Source organism: Pinus tabuliformis, chromosome 3_2 (genome assembly GCF_031772625.1).
Source record: "Pinus tabuliformis cultivar Carrire ecotype Pingquan chromosome 3_2, CPIR1, whole genome shotgun sequence".
NCBI lineage: Eukaryota > Viridiplantae > Streptophyta > Pinopsida > Pinales > Pinaceae > Pinus > Pinus tabuliformis.
The window spans coordinates 721981515-721998408 of record NC_142302.1 but is presented as its reverse complement, the minus strand read 5'-3'; positions in this window follow the sequence as shown (position 1 = coordinate 721998408).

Sequence of the window (16894 nt, the reverse complement as noted above, 5' to 3'; positions counted from 1 at the left end):
GTCTCACGTTGTTGATGTGGGAAACATTATGGCCCTCCTGCGACCAATCACGTCTTGTCAACATCAACTCATTATCCAGGAAGATGATCTAGAGACTCCTTTCCGGTACATTGGAGCTTGCATGCCCTAATGGCAAGTTCTTCGCATTCGAAGACAAGTTTTCATCACTAGCCTTCGATCAGATGACACCACGAGTGTTTGACTCTAGACCATTTTTTCACACTTCATGACTTGTACTAGCTGTACCTTGAGGATCATTGACATTACTAGTGGTTTCTCTTGCGCTTGTTAACGGTTCACATCATTGACTGGTAATTAAGTGATTTTCTAGTATGCTCGACTTCAGAACATCTATTCACATATTAGAAATTGTACTATGATCAGGTTGGATTCAAGACCTCAGACTCAGATTACATAAGTTTGGGTTGCGTGAATTAGTTCGTGATTGCATACATGACTCTTTACTTGGATGGTTGCGACCATACTTGAGTCTTTCTAGATGGATACGACCATACTTGTGTTTTCATATGGTCTTTTTGACTGGATGGTTGCGTCCATACCACAGACCAGTTCTATTTGTCTTTTGGATTGTTGCGCCCATACCTCGACTACATGTATTTCTTTCACTATTAGAGATATTAGTTGTACTTGCGTCTGTAGGTTCTCCGCAATGGTGTTCTAGTTCAGTTATGGTTTCGTAAAGCATTTCACTCCTCCCACTCTCTCAGCCTTCATGCTTTAGGGGGCATCTGTTACACAATATTTACCGACCCCGCATCCCCTAATCCCAAGTAGATTCGGTCTCTGAATGGCATCTGCACTGTGTCATACATAAAAATATGTGTCCATATCTTCCATATCACTCAATAAGATTAACCATGCTCATTAATCCTGGAGATGACCCTTTTTACCTACGTTTCAATATCATCGTAGGACATCAGTATCCTGCCTACGACGATGGCTCAAAGTGAACAAGAACCTCACTACAATGTTGCAAGGGTACATCTGTTCTTAGAAATGGTCGATTTTATGGGATCGTCACAAGACATCAGTATCTTGCCTGCGACGATAGCCTTCAATGCACTGATGCCTCGTGATGTCGTCTTTGAGTCTCAGTGTTTGACCTGCGATGACCCAAATATGGTGAATTAGTTCAAATAGAATGCTTCTGGGTGCTTCTGGAGTTGGTTGTTGGGTCAAGGAAGTTCGCCTCTCCTCATCTTAGATGGTGGTTCTGCCTTTTAAGTAACCTCCCTTGAAGATAAGCTTTCTCTCCCCTCATTTATGGAGGATCCTCCTCTTATAAAAGCATCGTCCATGGCTATGATCAGCTAGTTCGGAGTTCTAAGAGTGCTGGTTGAGTTTTGGTGTGTTAGTTCTTAGCTGGTTGGATTGATAGCTTACAGTTTGGATTGCATTTCATGTTATGAGAGTGTAAAATGGTTTTGTAAGAAGGAAGCCTTGTTGTGATTGCCTTAGTTTCATAATTGTGCTTCAGGTTGAGAGAGAGAGTCATCAGTCTTTCTGGGAGACCTTTGAGAGTGAATGCTCATGGATACATACTAATAGGTCTCTTCAAGGAAGCTTGCGACATCAAGGTGTGATTGTAAGCTTTACTATTGTTCATATTAATACAATCAATGGTTATTTCCTAAATCATGTATGAAATGTATGTTGATAGCTTATGGTTCCTTGACTCTATAAGTAGATAGTTCATTTTTGTGCTCTATTATGTGTTTCGTCATTTTCTTATGTTCTTTCAGGTGCATCATTCATTAAGGAGAAGAAAGCGATAGCTGAAGCGATGTGACGAGACTCCATCTAACACCGGTTTAAGTTAAGCCTCTTCAACGAGAACTATTTAAGGAATTAGCTATTGTTTTTGTCTTGCTGTGACTAGACCCACTCTAGGGCTAGAGGGGTTGTCTCTGTTCGTAGAGGGAACTTACCTGCATCACAAAGAGAGAAAAGGAATTTCATGAAAGGAAACTTGGTCAAATGACCATGGATGAACTTATTGCTAAGTTCACCCATCTCATGCAGTATGTTCCCTATATTTGTGAGGAGAATGCTAAATTTCAATGTTTTATCAACTATCTCCCCCTTCTCACTCAAATAAAGAATTGAGTGTGATAACCCAAAAGCTATGGATAAATTTGTTAGGAAAGCCATTATTTGCTATCAACGATCTAAGAAAAGGAGTGAAAATTCAATTTTTTTTCCAAATAAGAAAAAGGATAAAATTTTATTACGAATCAAAGCGTCTAAATTTTCATCCTTTAAATATTGTAGTAAAAATCATTAGAATATAAATTTTAACAAGAATAATAATTAGCAACATAGTACTCAATCTCAAACAAGGTCCAAAATAATTAATTTGAATAGTAAGGAATTAATGGGAAAGCACGAGAACCATTGAAGTGTTGGGGCTACAAAGAGCCTCATCTACTTTGGAATTGTCCCTATAATATAAAATAAATAGAAGCCCTACAAACTATACAAGAAGCATCCACAATGAATGCCATTGCCAAAAACATTCCTACAATAAATGCAACCCTAGAAAATCATTAAGATGAATGTCAATCTATGATGATTGAAGTAGAAGGTAATCTATTAAACCAACATGTGTCCATTCTAATATTTCCAAGGGGTAGTTGAAGTTATGTTAGTTCGAGAATTGTGGACAAATGTAAGCTAAGCATAGAAAAATATCAAAATTCTTGGTTGGGCCAACTAGCTACTAGTACCAAAAGGAAAATCACCAGTTGAATTAAAGACTATTCTATTAACTTGAATGGATGTCAAACAACAATGAGTCTAAATATTTTACCCCTATGATCTTTTGATGTACTGGTAGAAATGGATTGGTTAGAAAATCATAAATGTATTGTAAATTGTTTAGACAAGACTGTCACCTATACCATAGAGGAGGGAGAAGTACAAATTATTAGAGGGATACCAAGACCAATTTCTACGAGGAAAATATTAGCCTTACAACTAAAAATATGTGCTAGAAAAGTTGTAAATTATTTGTTGTACAAGTAAAATTTTTCTCACAAGAAACCAAGGAAAAAACTTTAGATGATTTGGAGGTGGTACAAGAGTTCAGTGGCATGTTCCCTGATTAAACTCCTAGGATACTACCAAAAAGAGATTGATTTCACTATTGAGATGGTACCTGGTGCACCCTACAGAATAAGTGCTAGAATTGATGGAACTGAAAATTCCACTTCAAGGGCTACTAGATAAGGGATACATTAGGCCAAGTGCCTCACTTTTGAGAACACCGATACTATTTCCGAGGAATAAAGATGGTACTTTCAGAATGTGTATTGATTATAGGAATTTAAATAAGTATACAATCATGAAAAAATACCCTCTTCCTAGAATAGATGTCTTGTTTTTCTATGTAAGGGGAGCCATTATCTTTTCCAAGATAGATCTAATATCTGGTTATCATTTATTAAGAATTGAGGATGAAGACATACATAAAAATACTTTTATAACTAGATATGTCCATTATGTGTTTGTTGCATTTCTTTTTGTAATCACAAACACTTCAACCACATTCTTGAAGACATGCTTGGTATGTATGTGATGGGAAAACCCATGAAGTGGGAAGGTTACTTATATTTGGTTGAATTTTCCTACAATAAAATCTATCAGGAATATCTTAGAGTGAATCCCTTTGAAGTCCTTTATGGATGGAAATGTCATACTCCATACCAAAGTACAGATTGGTTTTGGGACCTGATCTCTTGAAAGAGATGGAACAGATGGACACAAAAGCAATACAGAACCTAAACGTAGCTCAAGGTAGATAGAAAAGTTACGCATATCAAAAAATACTTCAGAAATATTACAATGTGGGGGAATATGTTTACATTAAAGTCAGAACAAAAGGAAGTACTTTTTTAGTTTGCAAAAGGAAGTACATTGAAATTGGGAACCTATTATAAGTTAACACCCAGGTTTTGTGGACCATTTGAGATACTAGCTAGAGTAGGATTAGTGTCCTACCAACTACCATTATCGGGCCACATCAAAGTACATAATTTTTTTCAATTATCACTTCTGAAGAAATATGTTCATGATCCTACTCATGTTATTGATTAGAATTTGGTGCAAATCGAACCAGAAGAAGAGTTCTAGGTCGAACCTCTGCAAATTTTAGAAAGGAAGGAAATTTCACTCTAGAATCAAATCATCGCCCAGGTTAAAGTGTAGTGGAAGAACTTCATTCCTGGATGCTACCTAGGAAATGGAAAAGCAAATGTGGGAAGCATTCCCTTCACTTTTCTAGAAATTATAGAAACAAAGAAAACATCAATGATGGTTTTTATTGAAGGGGGGAAGATGTGATACCCCTAGTGCATTTTATTTTACATATATTATTATTTTATATTTTACTTTTAGATATTGATTAGACATGTTGGCTATGAGGTCAAGACTAGAGTTGACTAATTTATGTAAACAAATATTATAGTGAATAAATGTTTCTGTCTCTTGGAAATAAATGGGTAATAACACATGAGTATTTTGGGCTTCTTGGTATCTAAGTAATTGTTAAGTGATTAAGTCCAAGTGGTGGATAGAAAAAGAGGAAACTGATAGAGGTCATATTGAGAACCTTCCCAAATTCTTCCAAAATTCTTAGGACAAAGATTGCCATTAGGAAACAAAATAACATGAGAGAAATGATATCCTAGGTGGAAAGATAAGCTTAGTTGGAGAGAAATGCTAAGATGAGTGAACATATAAGAATAAGCTTAGCTCCAGAGAAAGGAATGATTTTTCCTATTTTTAAAAAAATCATAGGTGAAGCGAAAGAGTAAGCAGACCTTAGAATCATGACGTTTCTAGGAAAAAATATGTTGGGAATAAAAACAATATATACCACTAAGTGAAAATCATTTGGCCACTACTGAAACAAGAAGTATGAGTTGGGGGGAGTTAGGGGGAGTGAAACTCGTTGGTTCGGAGGAGCATGCCATTTCCCATAGTGTTTCCATGGGAGAAATTGTTGGTCAAATATGTGGTTTTTTGTGTGTGTGTGTTTTAGAGAAGAAATTATTCTTTGTATTAATAGTAGATGGCTAATTCAAAAATTGATGTACATTTATCTAGCCTATATGAATTTATCAATAAGGATTCCCTTATAAATTCAGGACACAGGAATGTGAAATTAATGAGAACATTGGTTATGTGAATTAGTATTTTACTTGATGGGGTAGACGGAAGCATGTAGTACAATTCAAAAAATGTTGTTTCAGGTGATCTGAGGAAGGGAATATAAGCTATTGATAAAAAAATTATCGAATGCATGTAGCATTGTTTGTAAAACTAAACATTAACTCTAACAACGTGGATATGAATTGTAGAACTTCCTATTACAAAGGCAATAATAATAGGGGAAATTTTACCAATACCCGTAAATGGATTGAAGGAAAATTTTCCTTTGTTCATAATTCTGAACAATCAAGAAAAGGTATAGAGTAAATGGTAGAAAATAAGTCTATTAGAAATTGAGGTATCCATTGGGATATAAGTTGGAATTGCTTTAAATTTAAAATGGGATTAGGAGATCCACTATTATATGCAAGTTGTTATTGTGTAGTGTATTGCTTTCTCAAACGTATATGTGGGATATGGTTATGACAGTAACAATGATCTAATAGTTATTCTTAGTTATAATCATTTGTTTATGTGTTTTGCTCACTTATTACCACTATTAATTCCAAATTACAAGTCTAGTATGCAACACAATCTGGGAAAAGGGGAGCTAGAAGTAATTTAATTTGGAAACTAAGACAACTCTATATGTAGAAAAATAGAATAGGAATCTTTAACATTAAAGAAATATTGAGTATGACCAATGACAATAGAATAGAGTTGTCATGTCAAGATAAGCTAGGAATAAAAAGGACATAGGCACCAAGAATTAGCATAATAAAAATTATAAATTTTATTGGAAATCCAACACATCCTTCATAGTTAAGAAATTCCAAAGAGTGAAAAATGCTAGAATTTTAGTTCCTAGAAACAAAACTAATAGATCAAATATGGGTAGTTGCCTAACCAAGAACTGAGGGCTCCATTTAAATAGTGAACATACCTTTAAAGTTGAGTGTTTAAAAACCTAAGAAAATTATATCTAAGTCGTATTGGCCTAAATAAAATATGATGATTTATAAATTAATAACTCAGTCTAGCTATAGAATATCATAAAGATTATATTTTTCCAATTCGGTGTCCATGATGGTGGACAATGTAAACACGACCATAACAGGGAAATAAAAATAAGAGGAAACCCTCCAATGAGAGAGTGAAAGTTGTAATGGGGATTTGGTACCTAGAACAATATTGGTATAGGATGAATAAGAGAGATAGTACTTGAGTCACTAGGAAATAAGGCTGAAGGTTGAACCTAAGGTGAACAAGAAAAGAAAGCCTCCATTTAGTATGTTATTACCAAGTTTTAATTTAAACCCCAGAGCAAAGAAAATTAAAAGGGTATGTTTATGGAGTCACCTGAAGGAGCCTTTCCCTTAGCTATTTTAATCCAAAACCTATTCATGAAAATGATTACGATTACTAATTTAATGATAATGCGAAAAACAAAGACAAAAGAAAAACTTAAGAATTTAAGGTTGTTATCTATATCAAAAGGAAATAGGAAATATATCTTAATAAAGAAAAATTTTACCTAAAGGCAAGCGGTGAGATTTCAGACCGTGTTATGGAGGAGTACATTCTAATAGAAACCCTTCTCAGACACCAATTCAAGATATCAATTGCATACATGACAATTTTGGGTCTTTGCAACACCAAAATAATAGAACAAGAGCATGTTGTAAAGAGAAAAAAACCATTTGATAAAACAAACATAGTGAGAAAAGTAAGATACCTATAATAAAGAAACGAATAATGTACCTAGGTAGTAGTTCTACTATTACCTTCAGAGTTGATGGGACCCATTTCTTCTTCTCTTGGAAAAAGTCTTAGTCAATAGACTAGAGGTACTGGTTATAGACCCTTGTAGGTAACCAAAGGAAAAATATGAGTAGATTCTAACTTCAAAAAATATTACCCTAATGTCTAGTAAAAATAAGAGTAAGTTAATGACTGAATTCAACCTAACCATAGGCAATTGAGATAAAATTTGTGAACCTTGAATCGATTAAGGTGTGTGAAGAATACCAAACATGGGAAACTACTAATTCAAAGGAAATATAATTGGATTTTTTATTCTAGTTTAGCATATCTAAGCCAAGGGTTAAGAGGAAAACCCCTTAACCTCAAGTGGGAATTTTTGAAACCCTAGGTAACCTGCAATTATAATGTAGTTTGATTAAATATTTGAAAGAAGTAGATTAATATGCAAACAAATATCAGTAAGAAATCAAAAAGCATGAAGCTTCCATAATTTACTTGTAGTGAGACTCTTAGACAACCATTCATGTGGTCAGATTGGGAAATATTGAGTCTATATACTCTTTGGAAGGAAAAATGTTGGGGCAAGAGAGACCTTGAAATATGGTTGAACTACTCAAGGGACTTCACCTGAAACTTGCCACAAACACTAGAACCATGGATGCTTAGAACGATATATTCTCTTGTCAGGTAAATTGAAAAGAGAAAGGAAAAATTCTGAAAGTGTGATGACCACTTATCAGTAGTTATGTTGTCGAGCATTAATAGAACATCACTCTGAAGCCACCCTCTCGAAACCACCACTTGTCTGGAAAACTAATTAGTGATAAGTGAATAGGGAAATATTGGAGATGAAGCATTACTAGGAAGGTAAAGAGTATGATGTCAAAACCCTCGTCCTCAACCATAGAGACCATGGCGCCTGAGTTACCCTACCAAAACAATGAAAATAAATTTTCCACTATTGGATCATTCTACAAGATCTAAAATGTTCCTTTAATAGCACTTCGCATGGGTGGTTAGGGATAACAACCACATGAGGAGCCACATTGACCTAGATCACATGTCATAAATGTCGCGTGGATAAGCGCTTTTGGTCTCAAAAGCAAAGTTAAAGTATATATATGTCAGGCCAGGCAGTAACTCTCCAAAGGCAGTAAAAATAATTCGTCTGATTATTCCATAGGTAGGTTATTGTTATATACATTAGGAGTGATTGTTCAGTTCATCTCCCGATGACTGTTCACATTCCTGATTTATTTATTTACAAATTCCCCCAATCACAAAGATTAGGTGTCAACATTCCCCCCCTTAATCTGAAGGGATGTTGGTGAGTCCAAGCATCATTCTGAATCGTTCAAGCTTTTCCTTTCCAAGTGCTTTGGTGAAGATGTCTGCAATTTGCTCATTTGTGGAACAATGACGGAGATGGATTGTTTTGGCCTCAACATGATGTCGAATCAGATGATATTTAGTATTGATATGCTTTGTTCGATCATGGAACTTTGGATTCTTGGCCAACTTTATTGCAGAGGTGTTATCAATCATGAGTGGAGTTGATTGTACTTGTTTTACCTGCAAATCTTCAAGAATTTTCCTGAGCCACACAATTTCTTTCGTTGCTTCAGCTGCTACCACTTATTCTGCTTCTGTTGTGGAATCTGCTGGAACTGATTGTTTGCGTGATCTCCAGGAGACAGCTCTTCATCCAAGACTCATAGCATATACTGAAGTAGATACCCCAGTTTCTTTGTCTCCATCGAAGTCTGAATCAGAGTATCCAATCAGGCTGAAGTCGTCCACCTGTGTATACTTGATTCCAAGGTCTTGAGTTCCCTTCAAGTACCTTAGAACTCTTTTTGCAGCAGACCAATGTCCCTCACAAGGATTTTGCATGAACCTGGAGAGGATTCCAACAGTAAATGAAATGTTTGTTCTGGTAGTAGTGAGGTAGATGAGACTTCCTACAAGCTGTCTATACTTTGTTGCATCCTCAAATTCCTTTCCTTCAATAGATGTGAGCTTTAAGTTTTGTTCCATTGGAGTAGAAAGAGGATTGCACTCTGTCATGCCAAATATGTTTAACAAATCTCCAATGTATTTCTTTTGAGAAAGAAATATGGATTTTGGATGTTGGGTTACTTCAATGCCAAGATAGTAATGAACATAGCCCAAATCAGTCATTTCAAAACTTTTCCCCAATTCCTTCTTTATGGATGCAATGTAGCTTTCATTGTTCCCTGTCATTAAAAGATCATCTACATATACCACAAGATACACAACTGTTTGCCAACTTTCTTGACAAATAAAGTTGCATCATCAAGATCAAAATGATTGAAGTTGAGTTTCAGAAGATGCTCAGTTAGTTTTTCATACCAGGCTCGCGGTGCTTGTTTGAGGCCATACAAGGACTTCACAAGTTTGCATACTTTATGTTCATGTCCTTTCATAGCAAATCCTTCAGGCTGGGACATAAAAACATTCTCTTTTAGATCTCCATTCGAGAATGTAGTTTTTACATCCATTTGATGGACTTTCCAACCGTTCTGAGCTGCTAATGCAAAGGGTGTCTGGATGGTGGCCCATTTTGCTATGGGGGCAAAAGTTTCCTCATAATCGACCCCTTCCTTCTATGCAAAACCTTTTGCCACAAGCCTAGCTTTGTGCTTGTCAAGTGAGCCATCAGCTTTGTACTTGTTCTTGTAGACCCACTTGCAGCCAATTGGTTTGGTTCCAAATGGAGGATCAACCATCTTCCAAGTGTCATTCTTTATGAGAGCATCATACTCCTTTTGCATCGCTTCTTTCCATTCATCATGAGAAGCAGCTTCTTTGAAGGAAGTTGGTTCAAAATCTGTAGACAAGTTCAATTCACAATCATAAGTAACATCCATATCAACAGGTGAATTAGAGTCATCTACATCAGCTCCATTTTGTCGGTTTGAATTTCTGGTTCCTGTTTTTCCAATTTCATCAGGATGAACACTTTCAAGTGTCTTTGTCAGCCACTTTGGGGGACCTTTCTGAGATGGTCCAGGCTGCTCTGTTGATTGAGTTGGGACTGAATCAAGATTGAGTCTCCCAATTCTATCAATTACATCACTTAAAGCATCATCCGTTGTTGGAGTTTCATGCAGAGGAGATTGTTCTTCAGAAGAAGATTCCACATGTTGATCTAGTATAGGAATCCCCCCTTCAAGATGTGGAATCTGATTATCAAACTCTTGAAATGATTTCGTTTTTGGGAATCTATCCAAGCGATCAAGTTGCCGCTCAACAACATTGTCAGATTTGGATGATTCAAGAAAAAATACATCTCTAGATACGACAAACTTTTTATTTTCTTCATCATAGAGGCGGTATGCTTTGGAGGTGTTTGAATACCCCAGGAAGATACACTTACGACTTCTAGCACCAAGTTTGTTTCTATGTACCTTTGGTATCAAAGCATAATAGGTGGAACCAAAGATCCTGAGATGTTTTACCGAAGGAACATGTCCATACCACAATTCATAAGGAGTCTTGTTTCTTATAGCATTAGATGGACATCTATTCTTTATATATGCAACACATAGAACAGCATCAGCTCAAAACATTATCTTTACATTTTTGAAGAAAAGCATGGATCGTACCATATTCAAGATTGTTCTATTCATTCTTTCAGCTACACCATTCTGTTGGGGATTATAAGGCACAGTTGTTTGATGTTTGATCCCATGTTGGCGAAGATAGTTTTCAAATTCATTTGATGTATATTCTTTTCCATTATCAGTGCGAATAGACCCAATATGAGATTGTGCATCATTTTCAATCAATTTATGAAAATTCTTGAATGTTTGAAAGGCATCAGATTTGTTTTTCAATAAATAAACCCAACACATTCTGGTGTAATCATCAATAAATGTCATGATATATTTATTTCCATTTGCAGAAGGAACAAGCATTAGACCACATAAATCTGAATGAATGAGTTCAAGCTTCCTATGTGCTCTTGAATGTGAATCATGAAAAGACTGTTTGCTATGCTTTCCTAGAATGCAAGCATCACATTGCTTATGTGTCCTAGGAATTGTAGGCAAACCAGCAACACCATTTTTCTTCAATAAGCGGAGACTGTCATAGTTTAAATGTCCAAATCTAGCATGCCATAATAAACTTGATGGAAGTGTACTTCTTCATGATGAGAAATATATGAGAAATGTTGTGCATGAGCAGAGGTTCCTTGCAGTTTGAGAAGTCTTTCTTCTTCTATTCCCCTCATGACAAGTGAGTGGTCAGATGCTTTTCTTACCTCAAGCTTGCCATCAAACATATGAATGGAGTGACCTTGCTGGCGGATGTGGACCAAGGACAACAAGTTTCTCTTGAGCTGTGGGAGATATAGAACATGATCCAGAAGAAAGTCTGGAAGACCAGGCAGTTTAAGCCTGATTGTGCCAAGCCCTGATGGCTTGATTTTTCACTAATCTGCAGAGTATACTGCTCCATCAACATTGTCAGTGAAATCTTCAAAAAAAATCTTTTCTATGAGTCATATGACAGGTTGCTCCTGAATCAAGCAACCAATCATTTTTTGAAGAAGCAAGTGAAGCATTAAACAAATCTTCATTTACTCCAATGTTACATTGTGCCTCAATATAGTGAGTGGATTCAGGTGCTTTACCTTTGTCTGTATCATCAGTTTTACCTTTCTGTTGGTTTCTTTTCTGCTCAATTTTGTCCCATGGTAGCTTGCATGTAGAGGCATCATGTGATCCATTTCTTTTGCAGTGAATGCAATGTAAGTCTGCCTTTTCTCCTTGAGAATGTCTGCCCCCCCTGCCTCTGAAGTATCTTCCTCTTCCTCTTTGTCCACCTCTTCCTCTTGTAGAATCTTGAGCAGGATGCTTTTCTTTATGAGCAAGGCACACAGTCTCTTCAGAAGATTCAGGGGTTGTCTTCTTTCCAAAGGCTTTCTCTCTTTCATCAAACTTTTTCACAAGAGAGTCAAAGGTTATATCTTTAAGATTTCCATTTGCTTGTAAAGACTCAAGATAATTGGAGTAGGTAGGATAGAGTGCCTTGAGAAAAGCAATAAGAGGGATATCCAGTTCAACCTTGGTGGATTTGATATCATGCATTATAGACTTTACTTCAGATGCAAGAGCAAGAGGATCATTATTTTTCAGTTCAAGAGTGAAGAGTTTAATCATGAGCTGAACAACTTCAAGTGCAGAATGTGAGTCATAGAGTTCTTTCATCTTTTGTAAAGCTTCAAACGCAGTTGAATATGATAAAATATGGCGACTCACCTCTTCATTTACAGATGTTGCGATTAATGCGTAGGCTTTGTTGTTCTTGTTTTCCCAAATGACGAGCTCTTTGTCTGATGTAGGCTGCACTGGGTCATTGTCTGCTTCTCCGACACACACTCCTTTCCACAACTCATTGAAAATGAGGGTGTGTTTTATCATCCGGGACCATTCAGGATAGTTCTCCTTGCCAGTGAGAACTATTCCTACCATAGAGATGATTGAATGCATTCTATAAAAAATACTTCTGCTGATAAAAAACTTTTGCTGATAAAAAAACTTCTACTGATGTACAGTGAAATTGTACTCAGATATATTAAAAAACAGAGGTATTATTTTGTCGTGGTATATGGGGGACAGCGTTAAAAATACATATGGTTGCCTTTCAAGTCATATCTAACGCAGAGGTATCAAAAAGACAATAACATAACCACACGTATCAGCTGTCTCAAAGCAGCACATAAAAACCACGCATCAACAGCAGCATACTATGTCATGCTTCAACGCATCAACAACACATCAAAACAACGCATCAGCAACACATCAAAACAACGCATCAATCTTTTCACATTCCCACACAAGGCACCATCTTCTTTGTCTTTAAATACAATGGTCAAATGTACATGTTATTCTAGATTATTCTTCTACCCTCATGAATCACGACTTAAACGAGGGCACCAGGTTTTGTATTTTCAAAGAAAAGCTGTCGTTCTAGAATTTTAGAAGTCATGCTATAAAACAGGCTAGTTACCCTCAATTCCAATATCCATCTCATCGCTGGAGGTGTCAGAATAGAAAATAGATTCTTTGCCCATATTCCCAAATTCCAGACTCTATTTCAAGGCTTCAAACTCTGTTTCCATCTTTTCGGGATTACAAGATGGATCAAGAAAATCGGAATTCAGGTGCCGACGGCATCGGGTGCCAGCAATCTTCGGAAGCGCTCGCCCTCTGCGGCAACAACTGTGGCTTTTTCGGAAGCTCTTCAACAAGAAATCTGTTCAGCTTCTCTTGTCATCGTATTTCCAAATCAATATTATTGTGCGCATTCCGCCATGTCTATTATCTCAGGCTTGGAGAATTTAGTCGATGAAACAATATCCGTCATTACCAATGATGGTCGTAACATAGTGGGTATATTGAAGGGATATGATCAGGCCTGAGACAAACAAAAAGGATGACTTGCTCGGTGGAGTAGGCTTTTGGTTAACGGTCGCTACAGAAAACAAATGAAGGCGTAGGTGAGATGTGGGAATCCGTAGAGTATAATCAATGGAGGCGCCCTTTTTTCGAAACGTTTATGACATGGTCTGACTGCTCATGGTCTGGACAGAGGCAGAGCAGCGCTATATCTGGTCAGGCAATGGATAGAGGCAGAGCAACGCTATATCTGCTCATGGTCTGGACAGAGGCAGAGTAGCGCTCAGGACAGAGGCAGTGGCAAACTATTTCAGGACAAAGGCAGAGCAACGCTCAGGACAGAGGCAGTGGCAAAAATGAAGGGAGTTACAACTATTTTTAGAACTTGGCTCCGATAACATGTTAGGCCAGGCAGTAACTCTCCAAAGGCAGTAAAACTGATTCGTCTGATTATTCCATAGGTAGGTTATTGTTATATACATTATGAGTGATTGTTCAGTTCATCTCCCGATGACTGTTCACATTCCTGATTTATTTATTTACAAATTCCCCCAATCACAAAAATTAGGTGTCAACAATATATATAGTCATGGGTTTAACTACACATAAACCTTAATTATAATCCAGTGCCATGGGACTTAATACAACCACAAACATGTTAAAAATTCCTATAGATATATCCACTTTCTATGTCTAGTCATAGATTTAAATACACATAAAGCTTAATTATAATCGTGTTGTGGGGCTTAATACACCCACAAACATCTTAAGAATTCCCAAAACCAAATAAGAAATGCATTGATAATGAACCCATCTGGCATATGGAGGGAACAAAGTAACCATAAATTATACATAAATTATTACTCCCGCTCATATACTAATACAACCAGAACTCAATGGTTATGGGCACGATTGATTTTTTTTTTTTGGGTGAATTGGGGTATGTTACAGATAGGTTCCCTTCACTAACAAAAAAGCAGAATGTACCAATAGTAGATACACTCATAAACAATCTAGTATTATAAAGCGTTTACGTAATAAAAGCGTAGCATGTGACCAGGGTGCCACGTGTACGTGTTTTGCACTCATATAAACCGTCTACATAATTGAAAGCTTAGCATGTAACCACGTTGCCACGTTTACGTGTTTTGGAGTTATATAAACTGTTTACATAATTGACAATTCATTGACGACATTCCTTTCGTTCATCATTCAACTTTATCTTTGCATTGTGAGTGAAGTGAATGAAAGATTTGACCATCATCATTATTAAGACTGAACCATATCAAATTGGTGGGACAGGCACATAGATATTATAATAGATTATTACATTATGGAGAGCGAATTTAAACGCCTTTTCCAAGTCAAAAATTCCTATACTCCAAACTAAACCAAACATCACAATCTCAAGTTTCTCTTCGTCAACAGAGAATATGTGGCGGATGGAATTTGACAGGCAAATTGCCCGTCAAATACAGTTAAAAAAATTGCAAAACCGTCAACATTCTTTGTTGAAATTGTAAAAACAGGTAAAGAGGTATGAAGACTGGCAAATTTGACGTGTGAACCTGAACCCCTCCCCGCCCACCGAAATCCCCACCGACATGAGAATGTTCAAATATCTCTGTATTTCTGCACGGAATATATCGTAGGTCCATGGGATCAGATACCTGACACCTCAATTCCACTCAGTTGGGAATCTTGGGGAGGAAGACTGTCTTCCACAGTCCATGCCCACCGTTCGTCTAACCGTTTTTCTTTTTTTTTCCTGGAATTCGCGTAATTTTTCGGTTTATGAAAGATAAGATTTTTGGTTGTAAAGATGCATGGATTAGTATACTAGTGCAACTTCAAGAATCGATTTGCCTGATTAATATTGATTTATGCTAGAAATCTTATTATGAATATGAAGAACAAATAGTTGCTGAGTATTTTCACCGCCATGACCATTCATGAAGTAAAAAATTCTGTAATGATTTTGATCCGTTTCAAATGATTAATGGTGGATTTTTTAAATATGGGGAGAATTGAAATATGTGCCTTACAACACTGAAATACTTTATGAGAATGTGTAAATATGATCTATTTTGGTTGCTCATTTGGTATTTATGGGGATTTTTGCTTTGTGCTGCAGGGAGGAAACTTTTGTAGACATCTGAAGAGAATTATGTTGCAGCTCTGAGGATTGTTTCTGGTGAGAATTTTTCTCCTGTCTGCTGCTAAACTAATTAGCTTGAAAAACGTTTACAAGGTTCCGATTTTGTTTCTTTTGGCTAAATTTTGCCATTGATTTTTATTAATTATCCGGATAACAGTTTACATAGCAAATTTTGCCAAGGTTAGTGAGATTTCCAAGGTTTTGCTCCAAACAGAATTTAAAAAAAAATACCATTCTCTTATTAAAAATTTCGTGTTACAGAAAAGCCAGAAAATCGGTATCGGATTCCTGTTACACCGGCCACTTGGCTAGGAGCCATCATCATCATTCAGCAACAGATCTTTTCTACGCGATCGGATAATACCATTGCCCATTCAAATGAAATTTACTTTGTCTGTCATCTTCTTTGTGACAACGACGTTGTTGATTAACGCCACGGGCAGGCAAATGCATGGGATTGCAGATAAACGAATTCATGCAGTTAAATCTTCCGTTAAACCGGCGGCAGCGGTGGAAGGTTTAGCCCCAGGCAGGCAAATGCATGGGATTACTGCTAAAGGAATTCATGTACTTAAATCTTCCGTTAAACCGGCGGCAGCGGCGGAAGGTTTAGCCCCAGGGCAATCGCTTCTCGATAATCTACCCAACGGCCATGTTTCAAAACAGCTGCCACCTCCAATTAAATGCAGTAATGATATTCTTGCGGCCCGCATCCTGACAGCCATGTTCCATGCCCACCCACTTGACAAACCAAGAAGGTAACCAATATTTACAGTGTTATTGATTTATCCATGGATGGGTGGGAATTGTATATCCCTACAGCAAGTATATTATTTAGTAGTAAAGATAATTGTATATGCCTACAGCAAGTATATTATTTAGTAGTAAAGATATATAGCACTACCCATTAATGGATCAATAACACTATAAATACTAGGTTTCAAAAAAACCTAATAAATAAATCAATAACACCATAAATATTGGTTTCCAAGAAAGTACCAGAGATAAAGGTGAATGGAAATGCAGGGATAATGAGAAATCAATATCAGAAGGCCAAATCAGCAGATCTGCCCGATTTATTTTCTTTGATGTTCCTTTATTATTGTGGCTATCTAATGTTCCCTGTTTCAAAGCAAACTGATCTCTCCTTCTCAGTCCTAAAGATCGACCTTGTAAGGTTTTCTCTCATAGTTTTCCTGTCATGTAGATACCGTCTGTGTATAAATGTTTTGTGTGAGGTACTTAAATTATATTTAATAATATTATTTAAATTATTATAAACGAATATTTTAAAAACTAAATATTTTTATTTGTCCCCCATATTTTATATTTTGCATTTTGAAAAACATAAAGTGTGAGTTGGTTTTTTCTC